Raw genomic sequence first — 25,496 nt, forward strand, 5'->3', positions numbered from 1 at the left:
GTCTGTCAGACCCCTTTCATATTTCGCGCGGAGGCAGCTTGATTGCGCAGGCAGCTTGATTGCGCAAGCACTCACACGCAACTTGGTTGTGTGGAATAACTGACACACACGCATTTGATTTTTCTAGAAAGTGAAAAAAGACTTCGTGGCATGCTGGAATCTTGCTGGTCACTCAGCCAGTGACATTAGTGGCAGGGTGATTTTGTGTGTGTGCTACAACACACCACCTGGACTGTCTGAGGAGGAATTTGCACTGGGATTGAATGCCCGTCCACACAAGGCATGGTAGATCGAAATAGTTGACACACACAATCACTTGATGTTCTTGTAAAATCTATCAGCATTCTTTGAAGGTAGTGGAAAAGTCTTTGGAGTTAGCTAGAAAATATTTGTTTGCAGGGGCATGCTCATCACCCTAGCAGTGACATTAGTGGCAGGGTGATTGGGTACCTCACACAACACACCACCTCACTGGAACAGAGAGGAATTAGCGTAGAGACGCTTGATTGAACACACGTCCACACAGACCTTGGTTCAGTACAAAGGCTTACACAGGCACACACTTCAAATCCTTGTCAAATGTGTTACCACACCTTGAGGTAAGGGGAAATGTCTTGGGGTTTACATGGGAAAAAATGCTTGAAGGGTCTTGCTGATCACCCGGCAGTAGCAACATAGGCCCACACAGGATTTGCTCGAGCGCAATAGCTGTCACACAACCACTTGATTTTTTGTGTGAAATGTATTAGCATAGCACTGCCCCGTTTTGAAAAACACACACAGAGCTATAACTGTCTCAGTTAAGTTAGGCAAGAAACAACAACACATATGAATTCCTGAGGGCCATCAGACAAAGGTGCAATCTACTTGTTCATTTCGGACAGCTCGCATATGGTGTCAGAGTGGAATCTGACTCAGCTGAAACAAACTATGAACCCAATAATTACCCCAAAGTTCCCCTCATGAACATATTATGCAACCATCAGAGGGAGATGAGTTTACTCTTAAAGTGAGTCCCCACGATGCAATTCAAAGAATTAACCAACGAATTGTAATCAAGTGTGCTTTTCCTATACAATAACAAAAAGTCACCAAAAACCTTTGTGCAATTTAAAAAGAGAATCTCACTATAATTTAAAGCACAATAGCATGATAACCTTAAAACTAAAAGCCAACCCAGATGTGCCTTGTTCTCTCTCGAATATTAAACCAGTCTTAAGCCACTACTTAGGGCCCCTGTCAAACTGGCAGAAACACCCGAACCAATGTATCAACAATGTAGTGAAGATTTTTTGTTCCAAGCCGAACAAGATCTAAACATTTCAGAGAGAGAAGCCTATTCAGAAATGTCTACCTTAGAAACTCTTTTAGCTAGGTTAACAGAACATCAAATAAGGGCAGAAGAAATATTTCGGGAGGGGTTGCATAGATTAGCTGCCGCCTCACAAAGGCCCATAACACCACAAGTAATGTCACAACCCTACATGAGGGGGTAGAATTGGGAATTATGATTTCTCAATTTTGAACGTCTGGCACATCAATTACATAGGAGCCCTGAGATAAAAACATGTAATTTAGCTACTTTACTAAGAAGATAGATTCAAAACTCTTACTATCTTTTGAACCCGAGGGAACAACACTTTTTTCAGAAATTATAGAAGGACTGTTAGAAAAGGTGGGTCAGACTGAACATTTCTACAAATAAAAGCTCAGAAATATTAAATTCTATCCTGAGGAAACTGCTAGAGAATTATCCGCTAGGATTCAAAATATGTTATCTTTATGGATAGGAAAGAAATCATGAAGTTTTAGAAATTCTGTCTATAGAATCGTTTATAAACTCATACTCCCTTATTATACCTCAGCACCCTCTTGTGCACCCTCAGCACAAAAAACCTTCTGCTGACCCCTCCATTCCGGCAAACTACCGCCCGATCTATATCACTCCCTTCCAGGGCAACATCCTGAAGAAGTTGGCTGTCTCTCAGCTTACCCTCCACACTGAATCTGTTGGTTGTCTCCATTAACATTAGTCTGGCTTTTAGAGCATCCAGAGGCACAGAAACTGCTCTTCTGGACACCTGTGAAGACCTACTCTGAAATTTTGACTCTAACTTTCCATCTTCCCTCATTCTTCTTGACCTCTACTCTGCTTTTGACACAGTAAACCACAACATCCTGATCTTCCATATACGTGACAATCTGAGGGTCACAGATCAGGCCCTGGGGTGGCTTGCCTCCTTTCTCTCTGACCGTACTTCCCAGGTGCAACTTGAGTCTTTTCTCTCCGCTATCACTCTCTCAACTTGTGGTGTCCCCAAGGGATCTAACCTATCCCCCTGGTTCTTCAATGTCTACATGGCCCCTCTAGCCCACAGGGCCTCTGCCTTCACCTCAAACTTTCAGTGTTATGCTGATGACACACAGCTCTCTTTCAGGCTACCCTTGGGCTCCTCCTACTCGCTCACTCCTGACTGGCTGTCCACAATTCAGTCTTGGTGTGCTGCAAACAATCTCTGCCTCAATGCCAGCAAGACAGAGATCATCTTCATTGGGACCCCTGCTCCCGTTTTCCCACTTTCAATCTGGCTGGCCTCCCTTGTCCCTGCGCACTCACCCACCAGTGAGGCAAAACATCTAGGGGTTATTTTCGACTGCAGTCTCCCCTTCTGCTCTCACATCTCAGACCATCTGCACCTCCTCAGAGGCTCACCGTCTCCAGAGCCCTGGTTCTATCTAGACTGGACTACTGCAAGGGTCTCTTTCTCAATCTTCCTACTTCTAATCTCTGACCTTTACAACTCATCCAAAACAGAACCACAAGTCTTATCCTTGGCCTCAAGCCTAGGGACCCCCTCTATCTGGCAATGAAATCCCTCCACTGGCTCCCTGTGGCTGCAAGGATCAAGTTCAAGAACCTCTGCATAGTCCACAAGGCTTTCTGGGGCTGGGGCCCACAATATCCACGTATGTCTCTCCCTAAACACTCTCCTTCTAGAGCCCTCAGCTCATCCTCTTCCAACTCTCTGCGGGTGATTCGCTTTCACAATCAGAGATTTGGCAGTAGATCTTTATTCTCTGCAGGTGCTTCTCTCAGGAACAACCTCCCTGCCTCTCTCTGTCTTGAGCCTGAACTCTTAAAGTCCTGGAAACTCCTCAAGACCTTCCTCTTCTCCTCTTCCTTTTCTCCCCTTGTTAACTCCCTCTCTGCTCTTGCCTACTTCCCTCCTCTCCCTCTCCCTAACTCTGCTCTGTTTGCTGAGTGGTTGCCCGATGCACCTCCAGAGCCACACATTTATCAGGATCCCCCACCAGTCCTCACACTTGCCCCTAAGCCTCTGCACTCTACTCATCACTATTTTACTTCTGGAATTGATTCCATGAGATTGGTATCGTTTCTGCACTTAACCCAGGGCACTGTTGGACTGGGTGCACTTGTTTCCTTTCCCCTCCCTTTCACTTCCTGGCTGCGCACCTACACTACCTAGAATGCACTAGGCCTAGTTTGCCAGGCCTAGTACGGTAGGTTTTTGTTTTTTGTTTCTGTATGTTCTTCTCCTTCTCCTTCCCCCTTTCACCTCACTCTCTGTCACGCACTTGTACTATCTGAAACGTCGTTGGACTAGTACGGTCATTTAAGGATTGTATGTTCTTCTCCCTCTCCTCTCCCCTTTCTCGCTTCCCTGCTTGTCATGTGCTTGCACTAGCAGTAATGCCGTCAGGCCTAGTTTGCCAGATCATTTGGAAACTTCAAGGCCTAACAATGACTCCATATTCCCTTGTTCCCTTCCCGCCTTGAAGCGATTTGAAGTACTTTACCTGTGTATAAGGGCTTTACAAATAAACAATTACAATTACAATTATTTACAAAGAGCCATATTGTAACTAAATAAACCTAATTTAAATTTAGTTGTTGAGACCACCCAAAACATTATGGAGGCCAATCGCCATGTAAGAAATCTCTGAAAAGGCAAAGAATTGAAAAGAGAATCCAAAGGAATATGTTATCCACACAGTATGACTAATAAAATTAAGAATCAAGGCAATCTTCCCAAGGCAGTAATTAAAGAAAATGCTAGGGAAGATAGAAAAAACTAGTTTCGCTAAAGAAAAGAGTGAATTTAAATCTGAAGAGATATGAAGTCATAAATCCACATGCTTTTCTTGTGGACAATCCGAACATTTAGCCAGACTCTGGGGCTCATTCTGAGCCTGCTGGTCCGCAAACAATGTTGTTTTTCCGGACCGGCATATTACAGGTCTGCGAGCGGGTGCTGTTTGGAACGGCACCCGCCCGCAGAGTTTTCACAGCAGCACCAGCACCGTTATTAACAGTGCCAGTGCTTCCGTGGTCCCCACTCCAAGAGAGTCCTATCAGACTCTATGGGAATGGGTACTTACAATTCGCTGGCACCTGACTTTCCGATCCACCGGGGTTGTAATCCTCTGGTGTTACCAGGAAGTCAGGTGTTGGTAAATCATTACGGGTGCGGCGTCAACCCGCCGGTATCACCGGCACGGTTACCGCCAGACCCATAATGAGGCCAACTGTCCTTACAACAAAAGAGAAGAACCCATGGACATTGGATACATGATGGGGCAAGGATGGGAAGTAGAAGAGATGGAGAGAAGTGAAGTAAAAAGTATTAGTAATTTGTTTCTTGGGTAAGGAACTTTTTAAAACACATGATTTGGAACTATTCAATGGAGTGCCAGTTAAAGCTTTAATTAACTCTGGAAGTAAACAGATGCCTATCAGATCTAATTTAATAACTCCCAAAGGTCACAAAAAGAGCCACCCAATTAAAGGAACCTGTGTACCTTCATAAGACCCCAGTTACTATTGGTATTCAAGGGCAAGCAACTAGAATAAATGCAGCCACTATTCACGGTTTACCTGAGGAAACACTATTGGAACTGATTTCCTTAATTTTGAGACCTTCTTACAAAGGAATGCTAATAAGCCCTCTTCTTATTATTAATTCCCCCTATATTCCCGGGAGGATAGATCAGCGGCAGCGAGCGCGTCTTGGAAGCAAGACGACACGAAGCAACAACAGGTTCGATCCCCGGGTCCGCGCTTAGAAACCTCTGGGTGTTTAAGCGCGTTATAAATACGTAACTAAGAAAAAAAAAAAAAAAAAAAACACACACAATTACGCAACTAAGAAAAACAAAAAAAAAAAAAAACAATTCCTGTAACAGCGCCTCGATGCCTGCGGGCTGTGTGAGCGCTTTATAAATGTAAAATAAATAAATAAATATATTTGTGGGATCAACCAGAATTGCTTTTAGAAAATCTAGTATGGAACTGGGAAACTCACGAGTCCTCAATGGATGTGGGGGAGACTGCTGGATCAGATGTAGGAAAAGAACCTGGAAGGGAAGGCCAGGTCTTTAGGGGAAGGGTATGTGATTAATCTTGCAAAGGTATTACAAAATCCTAGCCTAAAGTCTCCTCCCATGTGTCCAGGGAAAGGCAGCTGCTACCTGATCTTAACCCTTGGGGTGGTATTATGTTGGAGGATCACATAGGAGGAGAAGGCTTTCAAGGGATTGTGGTGACTCCGTCACAAGAGATGCAGAATGTATCCTCTTCTGGAGATGAAGTTTCCCCAATGCCTGACTATTTAATGGCATGTTTTTACTGTAGGGCCTACCCTTCCAGACTTACCCAAAATACCAATAATGATATTCCATCTTGTAAACCTTAAAACGATGTTCATAGGGGACAAGGAGTTAACATATCTACTTCTAGTAGTTATGATTCAACAATGCGTTTAGATTATGAATCCAAAAGAAAACTATTCCTTCCCTTAAAAGTACATCCTATAAATCATTCAAACAGAGTGCTTTAAATAAAGTAGAAATCACTAAGAACATTGTGAACTTCAAGTCCCATTATGCTCTTAGTACTGAGACAAGGAAGAGGAGTACAGAGTTACTAAACTATCAGGCACGGTCTAGTGGTTGTAAAAACCCACACCTGAGTGGGACCTTTAAACATGTATAGCCCTTTCAGGTGCATGCCATTAGAGAACAGGAGAAGCAGCAGACACAGCAGGAGGATGCAGAGACCAGAGACGCCGCTTTGCTGAGAGCGTTGCGCTGTGCTGAAACTGTGGCAGAGGTTGGAGTCCTTTTAAAGTGCAGAGGACACACAGTGGGAAGAGTTATAGAGCCAAGCTGTCTTGAGGGAGAGAGAAGCTCTCCATGTCCTGAATATTGCACCAGTGTGAGCTTTTCAATGGAATGTGTATGGAGCAGTGTAAGTTCCATTGACAGACTGCGTGAACAGCAGGAAGCTGACCGAAGCTGCCAAACGAAGTCCAGATGAGCCCAGAAGCAGAAGCAGAAGCAGGGAGTCAGCAGGAGATGCCAGCATATACCAGTGATTTTGCCGGATCTAGGTGACCCTGGGCACTCCGAAGTAGACTTGTGTGAGAAAGCACGTTTTGTATACCACACTTTTAAATCAAAGCAAATTGGGCGCAACTCTCCTAGGGAGAAAGGTTGAATAGGAGAATATTACAAGCCACATTAACCAAGCCAAAAGAGGACAATCATTAAACACATTTTTCACTTTGAAACACTTGTGTATGAGCACAATAAAAATATATCATATCAAAGCAAATTCTACCTCCCTAAGGAGAAAGGTCAAATAGGAGAATATCGCAACCTGCGTTGCCAATGGGGCAATAATTAAGCAAAGTGAATGCTATCTCCCTGTTGAGAAAGGTCAAAGAGGAGAATATTGTAAACCATCTTTCAAAGCCACCAAGCGGCAATAATAAAACAAAGGGGATACAAGTTAACTAAAGAAGGTTGGGATCCTTGTAACCGGCATTGTTAAAGTTAAAGACTATCAAAGCTATGCGAATGTAGCAATTCCATCATAACACAAAACGTGGGAGAAAGCTTTAAACTGTATTACCAATAGCCACTAGGTAATCAGAGATTGCAGGAGAAAAGTCCTTCTTGTAGAAAGGATCAAGGGGGAAAGAAATGTAACCTGCATTGCCCAGGGGAAAAAGAACAATGAGAGCATTATTGTCATTGTGGAAACTAATATTTGAGAAAGAAGTTGTAAACTCATTGTGTTGCAAGTTATCGGTTCAACTTTCAAATTGAGGAGTTAAGTGCGGAAAGTGTGGAATAAATCGCACCACAAAGTACAAATTATAGTGGTAGGTATTTTTATCCTGGCAGGCAAGTAAACCAGGAAAGGGGATATAGTGGATAGTCTTGGCAGGTAAGTTGACTAGGAAGAATATGATTTGAAGTACTGTGAACGTGGTACAAGGTTTTAAGTCAAGTCCCAAATCCAATACTAAAAATCAATCCAAGAGCTAGAAAATGAATGTGAGAAAAACAAAAATGTATTACACACAGCCCGGGTTTCAGAATAATCAAAGAGACATTCGACATGGCATCATAAAATGGCTGCATTTATAGTAATAATTAGAAGTGAAGTGACAACAAATGTTAGAGATTATTCACAAATCCTGAGCCTGTGATTGGGTAACGTCATTTTCAGTATAGGTGAATCTATACAATACCTATCCCTATTGGATTATCCTACCCCTAGTGACCATGCTAAGATTTCAGTTTATTAAAGATTTGGTACTGATATCATCTTTCTTCCTATGATGCTGATTGGATGTTAACCTTTTTAATTTGTATCCTATAAACATAATTGTTGATTGGCTATTCCTAGTGGAGCATCTGTGGGGTGAGTGAATTAATAGATTTAATTCAATCCCTATGTGAGATGTGACAGGGCGGCAATAAAAATGATAACTTTACATCCATTATGAACTGTTCAACTATAGTTAACATTGCAACTCTTCGTTGGAAACATTACTTGCTTTCCCTTCACATTCCCTTTCTCATAGCTTGTGCATGACTTCATTGGCCCTAGCTTTAACCTTATGAATTAAGAACTAGAATGTCTGTGGACTTAATTTTATTTCAGTGATGTGTATAAATCATAATGCCATGAATGCATTTCTAAACCGAACTGTATGTGTGTTGTTAGTGTTGTCCATAAATCTTCTTAAGAGGCCAACAGTGCCTAGTTGATTGTACTGTATTTGCAAGAGTGTAGCGCAGAGTTAGCTGCTGAGTTCGCTGCAGTCTGTGGCAGTCTACTCTCCTCTACACTAAGGTGAACTGAGTCTCTCTACAGTTCCTGTTACCTTCTGTGGAAGGTTCCATAAAAACCCCCAGAAGCCGCTGAGCGGCCACAGAGTTAGCTGCTAAGTTCGCTGCAGTCTGTGGCAGTCTGATATCCTCTACACTCAGGTGAACTGAGTCTCTCTACAGTTCCCGTTATCTTCTGTGGGAGGTTCCATAAAAACCCCAGAAGCCGTGGAGCAGCCGCAGAGTTAGCTGCTGATTTCGCTGCAGTCTGTGGCAGCCTGTGAGCAGTCTGGGCAGGCCCTCACCAATATGGAGGAAGGATGCGACGCCATGCCAATCACACCGCCATCGGGCGGTGAAGACGAGGAGGTGAGATGGATGAGAAGCTCCAGGCTTGCCCACCACAGATTTGATCTTCCACGCCCCCGCCGGCTCGCCTCCCTTCAAGATCTCGGTTCTCACCGAAACAGGGGTCCGGCCATGCCAATGCCCCCCAATACACACAACAAGCCGCAGAGGAGCTTTCATTAATCTGCCCACAAAACATTCAGCTACCAGTAAAAGCCGTGGGACAAGAGGATGATCCGCTAACACACTTCAACCCGGCGAAGAAGTCAATTGCATTGAGCCAGAAGGGCAGTGAGCAGAACTCGGTGCAGGACTCAGTGCAACCCCCTGTGGACAAGGTCCCAGTTAACCGACTGAAGGGTGGGCTGCAATGGACTTGCAAGGGGACCCCCGGTCCGGGATGCCCGCCATACAACAGGAGGCTCAACAAAGAATATCATCGATTTTCTCACCACCTACCGTGAACGCTGAGACGCGGACGGACACGACCACATGGCTCCCAGCAATCTGTCCCCGTCAGCTGGCCCCTCTGTGCAGTCTCAGGGCGAAGCTCTTGCTTGGCCCCCCTGCCTCGAGCCTGCAGAGAAGCGCGCCTGCAGCCCCTTCAGCACTGCGTGCGTCATCGGAGCTGAGGGAGGTGCATGCTCTGGTACACGCTGGCGAGAACGGGGCCCCACTTCCTCAAGGGAGTGGGGCCAAGGATTGCCAGGGAGGTGGGCCCTCATCACACGAAGATGAGCCATCCACCATACCCCAAATCCATCCCAACGGAGAAAGTGAAGAAATACACATCGACTCCTCGGCTTCTTCCACCTTTCCCAAAAAATCCTCTCTTCCTAAAATAAAAAACAATCAAAAAACAAATGGAAAAAAGAAAAGACCAGCAGGCCAGATGTCTCAAAACAAACAAAAGAAATCTTTGGTGAACCTCCTAACCAACTCAGCGATATGTAATTTACTAAAAGCATATTTCGCCAGTCAAGGTAAGCGGAAGTATGACGTCCTCCTTGAACTGACCTATGTAGAACTGCTGGACGTCAGACCTTCCTGTTGGCCCAAAAGCCTGCAAATCCCCCTTTATCCCAAAAGAGGGAACTCCAATTGAACCAGCGCCTTCTAGGGGAATGTCCCAGCCCCTCGGTAATCCTGTAAATACTCCTTCTGACTATAGCCCATTGCCAAGTCCGAAAGCTTGTTCATCTGCAATACTTGAAGGCTCCTATAAGAGACGTCCTATTCAACTCCTCCTCAACGGGACTACCCTCCACCCCTCTTGTTATGCCTAGGCTTTTTGGACCCTTGGGGACACTGTGCCTCCCTGCAAAACCTACTCTACATGACCACCCCAATAATATCACAACAAAGGTGAGAGTAGAAGATCCATCAACGCAAGGGGAGGCCACCCCACTTCCCAGGTCCTCAGCAAAAAATCATCCTGACCCTTCTGTTTCCTTATCGACCAAAGAGCAGCGCTCTTTGAAGACCCAACTACAAGCATCCACTCCACCGACCTGTTCTCAAACTCCACCTCGAAGGAAGAGCAGAGGGGTGGGATCAACAGAAGAAGCTCAGAAGGACACACCATCCAAAAAACTTGATCTGACAACATTGATGTCAGCATTAACAATTGCGCTTGCTCCATTCTGAAAACTGTATGAGGCTTTAAATGACATGCTGAAGGACCAAACCACGCTGATTGCAATGACTCACACCAAAATGACTTACTATGAGGGATACATTACAGCCAAAGAAAAAGCAGATAGTGTGATATTCAACAACATCATAGGAGACCCTGTACGAACTAACTTCTCATCTGCTCCTTTGTCCCAACCAATTTTAATCAAGGACTCAAGAGATAGTGTGTCTCAAACAGACATTATTCCAAAAGAAACAGTGCCGCAGGTCCAAAAACCACCGGTGGAAAAGCCGACTCCTAGCAGAATTTGTTTTGACTTTAAAAAAAAAACAAACAAAAAACCAGAAATCGAAAGAAACCTCTGAACCTACCCATCAATTTTTATTTAAAGGGGGCAAAAAGGGACAGACCAAATCTTGCTTGAAAGAGCTTGATCTAAAACACAAGCACTCTTGCCCTACTCGGCGAAATCAACTCAAGGCTCCTCTCAGGGGATAACATTCCCTGCCACCAAGCCAACTGGAGGTCAAAAAAACCTCAAACTACCAGGGCAGCCTCAGCTCTTTCGGGCCCAGCACTGATAAACAGGCCGGACTCCACCTTGAGGAAAAGAGAGCCGGCGCCAAGACCAAATGAGAACTGCGGAACTCACAATTCTCCTACTCAGGTCTGCCACTTCGCCAGAAATTCTACACAAATATCCTCAGCGCACTCGCCAATTACCGCTGAAGACCTTATGAGAGACGAAGCATCTATGAACATCACCCTTCATTCATCACCAGCGAGTTTCTCTCAAGACCAACACGAGGAAAACGAGTGCTAAAGCTTGACTTCCAACATTAATTGTGCAGCTTCCCCAATATCAAAAAAATGAAGGAAGAACAGTGACATCAAGAGGACTGACACGCGAGGACCCAATTTGAGACACCCTAGAGGGCCTGAACCTTCTAGATCGAAACCCTCGACATTAAAAAGAAATTATACAGAAACAAATGTATCCAATAAAGTCAATGAAGAGCGAAGAGAAAGTTCAATTTCGCACAAAAGACTAAAGGAATCTTCCGAACAGAAAGAAAACTACTCCCACGGGGGTAGAGCCGTTGCCCAAAAAACAGCAAATGAACAACGGAAAGCACCGCCTGCCATTTTCAAGCTGGAACAGATTCTGCAAAATTCGGAGCCTATAACCCTCAACAGGGGAACGGTTCTTAAAATTCTGAAATACATCAGAGACTTCCAAGATCTGACGACGGAAGACTTGATATTAGTCGAACCCTGAGAGACCCAAGCTACACCTCACTGATGACGCCCAACAAGGCTGAAACATGTCTGGGGATGCTTGTGGTCTCGTGCAGAAGGGATGTGACCTAGCAGTTCGGGCTGGACTACCCCTTTGGGGGTGGGACCAAGCCTGATTTGCATATGGTCTTTCCCCTTTTGTAATGGCTTGGCAGGCAAAGAACGATGGTCTGGAGGGTTGCCCAGAGCGATGCCAGAGGTTAAGATTCATTCTAAACCTTCCAGCCATCACCTCTTTTGTTTTGCATTAGTCGAACCCTACCATAAAGACCAAAAAGCAAAGGCCTACCTCCACGTGAGAGCAAACGCTTTAGGCAGACGGTCCAAGGAAGGCGAAGCAGACTTTCTGAAAAGGGGTTACTATGTCACAGAGCTAAAAAGACCATCAAACGAGCAACCAACTCAGAGCAGGGGGGACCTTCATCCAACTCAAAAAACTCATTACAGGTCGAAAACAGAATCCAACACACGTAACCTGTTTCAAACACCCAAGCGGGACTTCTTTCGAACATTGGCTAATACGGACAAGCATGAGTACCAACATTCTCCAACAAGGAGACCTATCGAAAAGAATTCAAATCGATCAAGAGGAACTCAAGAAGCACAAACGTCCCCTAAGAGCCGGACCCAGTTTCGTTCTGAAACTAAGAGAGACCAAACGCTCTCTGACAGAACCCCCAACGCCTCGAGCCGTTTGGAAACTTCTATTACCCGAAACAACCTGTCAACATTCGCACCAATTAAACAACTTTTGGCATGGCTTCCGAAAACTTCAACTAATCACACAAAGAAATAGCAACAAATACCATCTAGCGAAACGTCGAGAATTTTTAAAGAACCAGCAAACCTAAAAAAGCTTAGTTCTGAATCAACCCATCCAATCCGCACACTCAAAATGATGTCATGGAACACCAGGGGCTACTCCCACCTCACAAAAACAGGAGGCATCAACTTGGGGGAATTCAATATCATAACCCTTCAAGAAACGTGGCTCCTAGGTCCCCCTTCAATTGAAGGCTTCTCGGTTGTGGTTTCTCCAGCAACTAAAGGTTGCCTGGGCCGCCCCTCAGCCGGTCTTCTAGTGGCAGTCCGATCTGGGTCTGGCCTCTCAATCCAAAAAAGGCTTTCTGCCACCCAAATGCACCTAGCAGTATTAGTAAAGTGGGAGCGATTTGATGCCCAGACTCTTTCTATGATGACCTCTCTGATTACCATAATTACAACCTATTGGAATCCTCATGCTATCTTCGACAAGCTCTTCCTAACCACCATTGAAACCGAGATCGACGGAATCATGACCGAGCAAAATGACCCACTCATAATACTAAGTGGGGACCTGAACACCAAATGCCCAAATGGAGTTCCAAGAAGCAATCCATCACATCCGTCATTCCAGGTTGAATCGCGTGGCCAACTATAGCAATCACTCATGGACTCTAGAAATCTCTACAACATCGAGCAGGCTCTACCTCCGGCCCACTATATTCCAACATGGGAAAGAGGCTCACATGTAGGGACAATCGATTATATCTTTGTATCGGAACAAATGCTGAGACGGATCATATCTTTCGAGGTCATACGGGCCAAGGCAAGCGACCACAATATCTTGAAAATCGTCTTTCCGACTGAAGGCCTGAAAAAAACGAACCTAACGCCCAAGGAAAGACTTACGACGGAACGAATCATAGAGCTCTCAAAAAATTATGCAACACACCGTCCACGGAAAGAAAGAGGGGCAATAAATCCAACCGACTACCAACCTTTACTACTCCCGTACTACACAGCCAGGAAGTCAAAATCAAAAGGAAACCAACACCCACTGCATGCTTACGATAAGGAGCTGGTAACGAAATCACCGAATTTGAGAAAACTCAGGAAATTAGCCGTAAACGCTGATTTGGACGGTCCAAAGAAAGCCTACTCGGACGAACAAAAACTGTACAAATCCTGGTTAAGATTCCACCAAGCTCTTCTCTATCAACAAGATGCAGAAGAAATGCTGAGAAAGCTGGCAGATAAAAACTCAGGGGCATTCTGGCAACTAATTAGGAATTCCGGTGGCGGATCTATCTCAATAGGGAGAAACAGCATCTCAGAAGAAGCCTGGAAACTGCATTTCACCAGGATATTCCAGCTCCCCAGGATAACTAGGCCCACTACTAAGGCAGAGCCTGAACCAACAATCTGGGAAGATTTCTCAAACAAAGATGACATTGTGACGGCCATCAGGCGACTCAAATTCCAGAGCTCCTGGCCCGGACGGAATTATTAATATAGACATAAACAACCATCCGACAGAATGGGCGAGCTTCATCAGCCATGTGTTCAAAAAATGCTGCCTCTCTAAAACGATTCCGAAGTCTTGGTGCTCCGCTGTGATTGCCCCAATCTACAAAAAAGAGGACATGGAGTTATATGGATCATTTCTCCTAAGGCGCTTCCAAGCCTGGGCAAAATCAGCCCCATGTCATGACCCTTTCCAAGCAGGGTTTATGAAAAACTCAGGAACTGTAAGGATATTTGGCGTGTTACAGTACAGAGTACAGCAATACTGCACAAGTAGCACATTTTTTTGCAGCACCACCACAAGGGTGCGGTGCATTGCTATATGGGTTGCCAGATTAACAAGGAAAGACAGGCTATTCAGTCAAAAACGATTTTAACATATAAGATGCAAATCTATTTTTACAGTTAAAAGCACACGTGCTCATTTAAAAATGCACACTATTTTTCACCTGAAATGCCTATGGTGCGAGAGACACATTTGAAAATTAACAGCTAACCTATTAACAATTAACCTGACTAATAAAACCTTATTTAACATAACCCACTAATAAAATGTGTTCTCCACTGCAGAATTAGGCATACTCTGAAAACCATTTAAATGCGTGTGCAGATTTTTTTCTTCTCTTCTCTGCCTGATTCTCCGTGTTTTTGTGCACAGTAACTGCAGGAAGAAGGAAGTCAGATTTGCAACAATTGCAAATGTATAAGCGAAGCTATTGTTGAAGAGTAGGAGGATGAGAGATGATGGATTTCATTGGGACACGTCATACAGAGGGCTGAGAGGAAAGTTTTAGTGGGCAGTATCAGGAAAAAAGACAGGCAGACATCTTTCTGCACTATTGGGGAGAAGACCTGGCTGTGGGGCTCCTGACTGAATGCAGATTCCTGTGTCCTGCTGCAGTCGAGATTGGGGAGAGCTGAAAGAAGGACCTTTCCACTGGCTGAGGCATTCCTATCTGCAAAAGCTGAGAATTCGAGGCAATGACCCCGGTTTGAGAAGGCAAGCATTCCTTTTTGCTGGAGTTAATCCAAGAGAGCCACATTCACAAAGAGAACAACTAAAAAGATAAGGTAATGAGAAGTGTGGGAGCTGAGTGTGTACGGTAATATGCAGTCAGTGTAGGATTCCTGTGCGTGTCTTAATCAAGTGCTAATGTTGCAATTTGAGTTCTGTTCTCCGCCACTCTCTTTGCAGAGTGTCACAGACAATGCTTTGACTGTACCATTTTATTTCTGTAAAGAATGAGATCGTTTTTAAATACAACTTTTATAATACAGAAAAATATTTGAAAACAGACGGGTGATGTTTATTGTTTACCATTACAATGCTGATGATGTGGGGAGATTTTTAAACAGTGCAATGGTCATTTTAAGACAGATGTGTGCATGTCAAAATCAGTATGAATAATTGTGAGTGACTGTAGCATAGCTTGTTGGAGGTACATGAGCCAACGGGAAGAGAGACTCTCTGAACATAGCTCCCTACCGTATATAAGGTAGTGGAAAATACCACAAGACTACCACATATAGCTCTCTGTCGTAAATAAGTCAGTGAGTTCGCCCATGGTGGCACACCAACACTATCACTGGAAAATGTGGTATTCCTAGAATGCAGGTCTGAGGTCTCTCTAGTGATCACACGAAAAATCTAAGCAAAGATAAGGGATTCTGGACATTGGGGCCACAAATAAAACAAGGGAATTATGCTCACCAAAATACCACCAACCACGTATACCAAATATGCAGGTCTGGGTGCTGAAATAATGCATGTCCATTGTATTATTGTTGCACATGGCCAAATCTGAATACAAAGAGTGATTATTGCTAAGTTATTTTTCGGCGGTAATAAAATACCGTCAGGCCCCAAATCTCCACAAAATACCCTACATATTTATGGTGCGTTGCAGGCCGGGAAAGTGATCATAGAGTACCTACTGGGCGTGGCAAGCGTGTCTCACACTGCCATTTGCACATTAAAGGGAACCCATTTTATAATAGCAGTGTGCCACTAAAAACGAATTTCAGAATGTCACAAAGGGAAACCACATTCTCAGATCTAGTGCAATATTTAGAGGCAAAGTTATTTGCACATGGGAATTGGTCTTCGAATAGCACGTTAGAATGGAGTAACCGCATTCAGGGTGAGGTGCAGAAAGAAAAACTAGACAATATTTTTGCAGAAGGCAGCATAATTCAGGTCTGCCTTACAAGATTATTGAATGCAGCCGATAAAAGTGCAGAGAAAGACTGTTTAATACGGCTATGCGGCAAAATATGGTTTATTTTAAACAAGTCCCTGCGAATGCAAGAGAATGATATTCAGCTAATTAACAGGTTAAAGACTGAATTAGAGGGGGCAAGTAAAAATCAGGAAATGTTGAGAGCAGAATTGGATGTATGCCAAAAAGACATGCAATTAAAATGCAGAGACTTTGATACTCAGTTATCCAAAAGCAAGAAACAATTTGAAGATAGTGAGCAAGAATTGGCACACTTAAAAGCCTTAGTGGATCACATTAGGCAGGATAAAGATGAGGTTGTTTCAGAAATGCAGATTTTACAAAAAGAACATTGTGAAAAAGAAGGTGATCTCCAGAGTGCAGAACAAGAAATGATTAAAATGATTCAAGAAAGAGACAAAAGAAATAAAGAGTTCAATGAATGCCAAATGCAAATGTGCGACATGCAGGAGGCGATTAATAAAATGAGCGATGAAAATAATTATTTGCAGAATGAAGCAACCAGACTCCTTAAAAAGTGTAAGGATTTAGAACAGCAAATGTGCATTCCCAGGTCCCAAGAGAGGCGGCAGGGTACCACATTCAATGGAGTGGAGGTGAATTCTAGCTCTGCCCAAAGAGCTAGTGCCCCAGTGACTGGGCCGGTGACTGAACTTGGTTGCAGCGCCCTTGGGGGATTTGATACTCCCATTGGGGGCAGTCACCAATCTCATACACCTGAAAACAGGATTGACTCACAAAATAGTGCAATTCCATGTATTGCAACAAGTAGCCCCATAAAAATAATGAAATCCATTAAAGCCCTGATCAAACCATTTAAAAAGGGAGGTGAATGCTGCATTGAGGATCACTTAGAAGCGGTGCATGACATTTTTAAAGCGCTCCAGATACCTAAGGAACAGTACAGACAATATTTTCATTTAACTTTAGATGCCCCGACGGCCAGCATCATAAGGGGATTAAATGAACAGCAGAATATGACATGGCTGGAGTTTGAAAAAGAAATTAGGCGTCATTTTTCTCCTTTTCAGTCATTGCAGGAGGCAAAGAAAGTCGCGTACACAATTACTGCTGGACCTAATACATCCCCTCGCCAATTTTTACAAGACTTAAAAAGAGCATTCTCTCGCTTTGATGTATCTTTTGACTCAAATTCCAATGAGTTTAAAACTGCATACTTCTATGGGCTACAGAAAGACATCATATCCCAATTGGTCCGTGAATTTGACCGTGACAAGTCCCTTGAATGGATTGTACATCAAAGCACGAAGCTATATGAGGTACTCTATTGTCAGGGTAGAGAAAGTGATAAAATGAAAGATACCAGGCATAAATCTAAAGAACCCTCAGCCACAGTAATGGAAATCAGGTCAGCCAAAATGTCCCTTGAGTCTGCTCAAAGTCAAGGTAAAAATAATGTGACACCTGAACAAAGGGGTAATCAACAAAGATCGCCATTGCCTGTACCAATGTTCCAATCACATGATCCTAGTAATAGAGAGAGCTATATCAGCCCTAGATATTTAGGGGATAGACCCCGGGTAAGATACCGGTCTGATATGGCAGGTATGAACAATAACCAGAGACAAAATCAAGATCAAAGAAATGATGGTCCCTACCAGTCATTGGGGACACAGAGCAGATTTGATCCCAACACCATGATATATGGTAATCAGGATAGGCCCCGATATGTGGATCGATTTACTGATAATGGAAATCAACATAGGGGCCAGTACCCACAATCTGAGAGACAGGACATGAGGCAAAACGTGAACTACAGTCCACGCCAGTACAATGATTCCCCACCAGGGGACTATAATCAAAGGATGGGTGCAACCCGCTCCCCTCCACAAATGAATCAAGAGTTCAGAAACCATCCCAACCGGTATCAATCACCTGAGAGGTATCAGAATAGATCCAATCAGGGGGAAAACAACCAATATCGACCTAGGCCACAGAAAGAGGATCCTAGAGAGATGGAAAGATTCCAGTGCCTTGAGGCCCAAGTGAAAATGTTAGCTGAGCAAATAGGAAAGCTCTATGCAGCGCAAAAACAACCTTCCAAAGAGGGGGCTGATGGCCATAGCAATGACCGGGGGGCTTCCGAAAAGTGACTAAGTACTCATGATAATCGCAGTGCCAAAATGACAGATTGCTCTGATATAATTTTGCATAACAACTCTGAGATGCCTAATGGATTAAAAATGAAAGTACCAGTAAATGAAATTGTGACAGAAAGTGCAAATATTTCTAAAAAAGAGGTACGGTTTAGCTTAGAGCTAAATAAAACAGTAAAGATTTGCACAAATGAAAAAGAAACATTAGGAATTCCAAAAGAACAAAGGAACAGATTTAAGAAAAATGACTCATGCATGGGGAATACCAGTGAACAGGGAGTAAGTGGGGATGCCATAGCTCCTTCCCTGGGCAAGCAAAACAATGACCAAACACGGACAGAAAAAGGAAATACTCACAAGGAGGGTACAAGTCAATCACCTGAAAAATTCTTTGAGCCACATATTTTTGAAGAGGCTGAAAGGGCTGGTATTACACTAAATGATCACAAATGCACAGAATTAAAAAATGACAAATTGCTGAATGATGTTGTTACACATGTTCAGTTGGAAGGTTGTAATGTGGTCTCTGATGTTACCCAGATGGATGGGCGAACAGTGGCCACACTCCAAAAAACCTCTGAACATGGAGAAATGAATAAAATATCTCGCACAGAAATGGGTAAAAAGGAGGGAAAAATGTCTTTTCATTTACCAATGTGCTTAGCCAAAAGTGAAAAAGACCTGAGAAAGGTGAGCCCTGAAATCAGTAAGAATTCACATTTCTTATGTGTATTAGAGGAAGTTGAGGACAGATATTATGCACCCATCACTGTAGAAGAAAAGTGCCACACCTTTGCTATGATTGACACTGGCGCACAGGCCACAATTATGTCCAAGGAGCTGGTAAAGAGTATCAATGAAGGGAGGCCTCCACAGAGTCAGATCACAGTGAAGGCAAATCAAGGCCCAGTGCATAACTTTAATGGGGAGGAGGTGCCCATCATAGGTGTAACTGAGGTTGACATAAAAATAGGAAAGCACAGAATGAAACAAGAGGTATTGATCACATCTATTTGTGAAATTCCATTTCTGATGGGGACAGATTGCCTGAAAAGATTGTCTCCTCTTATAGATGGGGTGAATGGAGTGCTGTGGTCCTTAACCAAAAAACCATTGAGGCCTAAGAAACTAAAATCACAAAACAGCAATATAAATGAATGTCACACCGTTGCCAAAACAAATGATGCTGTGGAGGTATATCTCCAGAATAGCTGCATACCTAGTGTCACTGTTATATTAATGTGTCAAGACAAAGATCAGAGCGACAATGAAAAACTACCTGTACAAATATACTTGGACCCAAGGAAAGATTGGCAGACTGTTATAGATGAGCACACATTACGTTTCTACTTAAAAGAGAATACATGCAAACAGAATATTGTTCCTAAAACAGATTCAGAAAAACACATTACCACTCTGGCAGAAATACACATGGAAGATGAGCAACCATGGGTTCACGTTGGTATAAATGATTATCTTAAAACAATAAAAGCCACTTTAGCGCTTGAACATGAAAGGAGTTTCATTAATGAGAAATTGTTGCAAAAAATTATGGAGAGGGAAGAAATCCCGAAATTTAGGATTAAAAACCAATATGTTTCTGGGTTGGACAGTCCAGACTTTGAAAACCGAATTGCAGGCAGATGCATGCTTAAAATTAGCATTGGGCAGAAAACAATTTACCATAATGTATGGATAGTGAATGGAGCACAAAATGAATTTTACATGGGCAATGACATCATGCACAGAATGTGTATGGTGTTAGATTTCCTTAATCAAAAAATATGGTCACGCCTAGGTGGGCCGGCACCTGAATTTGAAGACAAAAGAAGGGCTTATCATTGTGCACAACTGGTTCCTTATGCCATCGAATTACAAATAAGGAAAGATACTATTATTCCTGCATTTACAAAACAGTTTGCAATAACACTGAAATGCAAAAATGGGCAGCAGATGAAAGGCTCTGATGCATTTGTATGCCTGAATGAATCCATAAAACAGCAAGGCCTGGATTATGAATACATTCCATTGGTAGACATTGGTGAGGGATCTGTAAAAATCATGGTAAATAAAAAAAGGTTGTCAGGATATTCATTTAGAGGAAAACTCCCCATTAGGAATGGCCATACAAAAATCACATTATACGGCAGATTTAAATAACATGGTGATTGGGAATATTCCTGAAAAATATGTAGATGCCAAGGGCGAGTTGCCAGAACACCTGGACTCTCAGCCCAAAGAAATATTTAAAATTCATTCTGTGTATCCTTATGATTCAAATGAGACAGTGTGCTGTCATCAAGAGGATTGCATAATATTTAATTTAAATGAAAATGAAACAGGAAATCAGCCCATTGAAGTGGAAGCTGATATGCCAAAATATTTAAAAGTGGCAGCTCTACAAAAAGACACAGCCACACAGTTAGAGGAAAGCGCTGAGATTCCTTTACCAGAAGAGTTTCCAGAATTTTCCAGAATGGTAGAAGAGCAGATCTCCTTAGCGGATGCATGTGACAGCGATGGGGATCGAAACGACCTGAGGGAAATATTTATGGAGTTTAAGGATGTATTTGCAAAAGATGCTTATGATTGTGGTTTAACTGATTTACATGTGGCCACACGACCAGAAGGTTGTAGCAGAAATCCAGTGTTTGTACGCCAGTATAGACTACCGCTGGCATGTTTAGAATCATTGGCAGAGATTATTAAAACTTTGGAATCACGGGGAATAATTAGGCCCATTCATAGCACATCCAATACGCCTATTTTAGGTGTGTTAAAGCCAAATGGTCAATGGCGGCTGTGTGCAGACTTAAGAGAGTTAAATAAAAGAGTACCAGTATCTAGATGGCCACTACCATTCATTGATCAGGGCCTAGCTCAGATACATGGTTCAAATGTATTTACCACGTTAGATCTCACCTCTGGATATTGGTGTGTGCCATTGGCAGAGGAGATACAACACTTATTTTCCTTTACATTTGACAGGACTCAATATGCCTGGTTTAGAGCTCCGTTCGGGTACATCAATAGTGGGAGTGAATTTGGCATATTTTTGAGAAAGGCCATGCCGGATGCAGCGGAAAGAGGAACAATAGTTTATGTGGATGATGTCCTGATAAAAAATGAAAACCTTAAAAGCCATTTTGATGAAATAAGACATGTGCTTGGCCAATTGCAGAAAGCAGGCGCCAAAGTATCTTTGCAAAAAGCACAATGGTGCAAGAAAAAAGTGAACTTTCTAGGGCATGAAGTGACTGAACATGGGCTAAATCTACAAAGGAAGAAAATAGAGGCCATACAAAGATTAAAAGATCCTAAAAATGTGAAAGGAGTAAAAAGTTTATTAGGGATGACAGGCTATAACAGAAATTTCATTGAGAATTATGCAGAAATCACTCAACCATTGACTAAACTGCTTAAACTAAATACTCCCTGGAGATGGGAAAGAGAGCAGTCTGATGCAGTGGCTAGATTGAAGGAATGTCTTGTAAAGGCACCATGTTTAGCATACCCCATAAAGGACAGGGATTTCTTTATAGAAGTAGGCTTTTCTGAACATTGTATGTCAGCAGTGTTATCACAAAAACACGATTTGAATCACAAAACCATTGCATATGCAAGTAAGGCATTTTCCCAAGTTGAAATGAAATTTAATGAATGTGAGAAGGCCCTATTAACCACTGTGTGGGCGCTACAACATTTTCGCCCCATTGTTCAGGGAGAAAAGGTGATTATTGAAACAAATCATCAACCTTTGCAATTTTTAGAGAGTAAAAGAATTAGATCAGGCAATCTAGCGCAATCCAGAATCACTTCATGGACGCTGGCATTACAAGGTTTTCCCGTAGAAGTAAGATATGGACAAAATAAAAAGAGCCCAATTGCTCAAGGGTTAGCTGACTTACATGACTGTGCAGCTGAACAAATACCAAATGAAATGGAAGTGGAAGCTAGTTTACAGGAATTTGAACAATCACCACACAAAGCTTTTGATGAAAAAACATGCAAGGATTTGCCAACTGTATATGTGGATGGTTGTGCTTTTCACATTGAAAATGACAATAATAAACAATTAGTGGCAGGAATAGGAAATGTCTGGTTGAAATGTGAAGGCGTTCCTAGTATAGGGATGAGGATTGGAGATAGGAGCAGTCAGGTGGCGGAATTGGCAGCCATCTATAAAGCAATTGCTACTGCAGTTGATAAAAAATTCAGTGAAATTGTCCTGGTGACTGATTCTGACTATGCACGGAATAGCTTTGTGGAGTATTTGCCTGGTTGGAAAGCAAGAGGCATGGTTACATATAACAAAAAGCCACTTAAACATGGAAAAATGATACAAGCCATAGACAAATTGGTGTCAGAAAATAATTTAACAATATACTGGAGAAAAATTTGTGGGCATTTAAAAACACCAGGAGAGGATAAGGAGGGAAATGATAAGGCAGACCATCTGGCTAAGATTGGGGCTGTGATGGGAGAATTGCTACCTATTGATTATTTAATGGGTGAAATACAAATTGATGCAGTCACACGTTCTAAAGCACCAAAGGAGGTAGATCAACCGGTGGTGCAGTGGAGTCATGACACGCCAGACCAAGATTTGATTGAGGCACAAAAGAATGATCAAATTTTGGGAATCTATTATAATCATTTGATAGATCCTGAACAAAATCCTTTAACAGAAAATGATTGTATGGGAAAAGAAGAGTTGAGGGTGTTATTAAAGAACAAAACACGAATTAGATTACAGGATGGACTCATGATTAGAGAGTCCATAACAGGGCAAATACAGTGGGTAGTACCCCTTTCATTCAGAGGACTAATGCTACACCATGCACACGATGCCATAACTGCAGGCCATAGAGGTTCACAAAAAACATTAGAAATACTAAAAGATTATGCTTACTGGCCACATATGTCCCAAGATGTGGAATTATATACTAGAGGATGTCTAGTATGCGCCCAATTTAAACCTGCTTCACCAATGCATAGAGCACCATTGATGAAAAGAGGCCTAACTCTCCCATGGTCAGATTTGCAAATAGACTATGTAGGTCCTTTAAAAAGGTCGAGCAGGGGACACCGTTATATTTTGAGTGTGGTATGTTTGATGTCAAAGTGGATTGAATGCGTTCCTGCACCAGATTGTAGTGCGCAAACAGCAGCCACATTGCTGGTGAACCATGTGTTCTCAAGGTTTGGGTTGCCACAAAGAATTGAGTCAGACAGAGGAAGTCATTTCACAAGTACTCTAATGAGTAAGGTATGGCAAATACTAGGTGTGAAAAGGAAACTACATATCGCATATCGGGCGGCGTCTTCAGGTACAGTTGAAAGAAGCAATAGGTCTGTTGTGGATATTTTAAAGAAATTTGTGGCAGAAGCAGGTTCCAGCTGGGATTTACGTTTACCGTTGGTTCTGATGGCAATCAGGTCGACTCCTGCCAAAGCAACAGGTGTTAGCCCCCATGAGGTCTTGACAGGTAGGAAAATGGTGTTACCACAACACCTACTATACAGAACACATGAGCAAACTCTAGTGAGTGCATCCACGGTTCATGAATATATTGATGAACTGAGGAGGCATTTGCAACATGCATTTGCTTTTGTGCAGAGAAATCTGGAAAGGGCTGCTGACAGTGCTAAGTCATATTATGACAAAAAGACATCAGTAAAGGAATACAATGTAGGGGATCAGGTGTACAAGTTTCATTTTGGAAAAAGTAAACAGAAAAATTCTAAATTTCTAGCGGCCTGGCAGGGGTCATTTCGAATTATAGATAAGGTCTCTCCTGTAGTGTATAAAATTTTGAAAAATGAAGGTGAAACAGCAATAGAGCAGTTTGTCCATGTAAATCAAATCAAACCATGCCATCCCAGACATGAGATCAGGCGGCTTGAGCATGTAGAAACAGATAAAATCCCTTGAACACAAAAAGAGAAAATAAATGGGTACAATCAGGAGGCAGTGACAAAGAAGTTAAAAAAAGTTGATTGTTATGATGGCACATAAACACTGTAATATATGTAAAAATATATAAAATAAATAAATAAATAAATAAATAAATAAATAAATGCACATATAACGGAAGCTCGTGGTTGGTGTGCAGAGAGAAAGTGTGTTAAATATTGAATATCTGCTTGTTTTCTTTTAACTTGTGTTTAATTTCAGAAAAAAAAAAAAATGAAATATTTTTACCAAGCATGTTTTATTTTTGGCAAAAGGATGAAGTTAGTATTGTGCTATGTACTTAATCTGTTTATTTTCTATTTTGATTTAGACAATTAACATTATTTGGTCGGAGGTTCCGGGATCAGAGGCCACGGGAGACGATGGAGTCCTGGAGTCCCCTGGATGAAGACCAAAAGATGCCTGCCTCCAGGTGGAGGTGAAGACAAAATAACCGGAATGCCAAAAGAGATGACTACTGTGGATTCAAGATTGCCAAGATGAAAGAGTACTCGAATGAACCGAATAACATCGCTGGTCGGGACATACCAAAAGAGACAAAACAAAAGTTCCGGCATATGAAGTTCCACGTATTTATTATTTTAATTATTTATTTTAACTTGTTATATTACTTATTTGTTTTAGTTAGTTGTTTTATTTCATTGTTTTTAATTGACTTGGAAAATTTAAACTTAAAGTAATGCCACTTCCACTGAGAAGGCAAATGTGGAACATTTTATGAACTGATGGACTCAGATGAAATGTTGATTGCAAATTTTCATTGATGCACATGAATATTCATTTTGTTGGATTGCTATATTGTAAAAAAAATAGAACAAGTTGTTTTTAGGAATTGGCTTGGATTATAGCCAAGTTCTAAAAACAAAAGGAGGGTATATGTAAGGATATTTGGCGTGTTACAGTACAGAGTACAGCAATACTGCACAAGTAGCACATTTTTTTGCAGCACCACCACAAGGGTGCGGTGCATTGCTATATGGGTTGCCAGATTAACAAGGAAAGACAGGCTATTCAGTCAAAAACGATTTTAACATATAAGATGCAAATCTATTTTTACAGTTAAAAGCACACGTGCTCATTTAAAAATGCACACTATTTTTCACCTGAAATGCCTATGGTGCGAGAGACACATTTGAAAATTAACAGCTAACCTATTAACAATTAACCTGACTAATAAAACCTTATTTAACATAACCCACTAATAAAATGTGTTCTCTACTGCAGAATTAGGCATACTCTGAAAACCATTTAAATGCGTGTGCAGATTTTTTTCTTCTCTTCTCTGCCTGATTCTCCGTGTTTTTGTGCACAGTAACTGCAGGAAGAAGGAAGTCAGATTTGCAACAATTGCAAATGTATAAGCGAAGCTATTGTTGAAGAGTAGGAGGATGAGAGATGATGGATTTCATTGGGACACGTCATACAGAGGGCTGAGAGGAAAGTTTTAGTGG

This window comes from Ambystoma mexicanum, chromosome 3q (genome assembly GCF_040938575.1).
Source record: "Ambystoma mexicanum isolate Mex_15411 chromosome 3q, UKY_AmexF1_1, whole genome shotgun sequence".
Taxonomy (NCBI): domain Eukaryota; kingdom Metazoa; phylum Chordata; class Amphibia; order Caudata; family Ambystomatidae; genus Ambystoma; species Ambystoma mexicanum.